Source organism: Schistocerca cancellata, chromosome 3 (genome assembly GCF_023864275.1).
Source record: "Schistocerca cancellata isolate TAMUIC-IGC-003103 chromosome 3, iqSchCanc2.1, whole genome shotgun sequence".
Taxonomy (NCBI): domain Eukaryota; kingdom Metazoa; phylum Arthropoda; class Insecta; order Orthoptera; family Acrididae; genus Schistocerca; species Schistocerca cancellata.
Window position 1 is genome coordinate 151,150,623 of NC_064628.1, and position 759 is coordinate 151,151,381.

Sequence of the window (759 nt, forward strand, 5' to 3'; positions counted from 1 at the left end):
TCAGGACCAGATCTTTAGCTTACGGCAAATAATGGAGAAGTGTTATGAGTGGAACAGGGAATTGTATCTATGCTTTATAGATCTAGAAAAGGCATATGACCGGGTTCCTAGGAGGAAGTTATTGTCTGTTCTACAAGGTTATGGAATAGGAGGCAAACTTTTGCAAGCAATTAAAGGTCTTTACATGGATAGTCAGGCAGCAGTTAGAGTTGACGGTAAATTGAGTTCATGGTTCAGAGTAGTTTCAGGGGTAAGACAAGGCTGCAACCTGTCTCCACTGTTTTTCATATTATTTATGGATCATATGTTGAAAACAATAGACTGGCTGGACGAGAGTAAGATATGTGAACACAAAATAAGCAGTCTTGCATATGCGGATGACTTAGTTGTGATGGCAGATTCGATTGAAAGTTTGCAAAGTAATATTTTAGAGCTAGATCAGAAATGTAAGGACTATGGTATGAAGATTAGCATCTCCAAAACGAAGGTAATGTCAGTGGGAAAGAAATATAAACGGATTGAGTGCCAAATAGGAGGAACAAAGTTAGAACAGGTGGACGGTTTCAAGTACTTAGGATGCATATTCTCACAGGATGGCAACATAGTGAAAGAACTGAAAGCGAGGTGTAACAAAGCTAATGCAGTGAGCGCTCAGCTACGATCTACTCTCTTCTGCAAGAAGGAAGTCAGTACCAAGACTAAGTTATCTGTGCACCGTTCAATCTTTCGACCAACTTTGTTGTATGGGAGCGAAAGCTG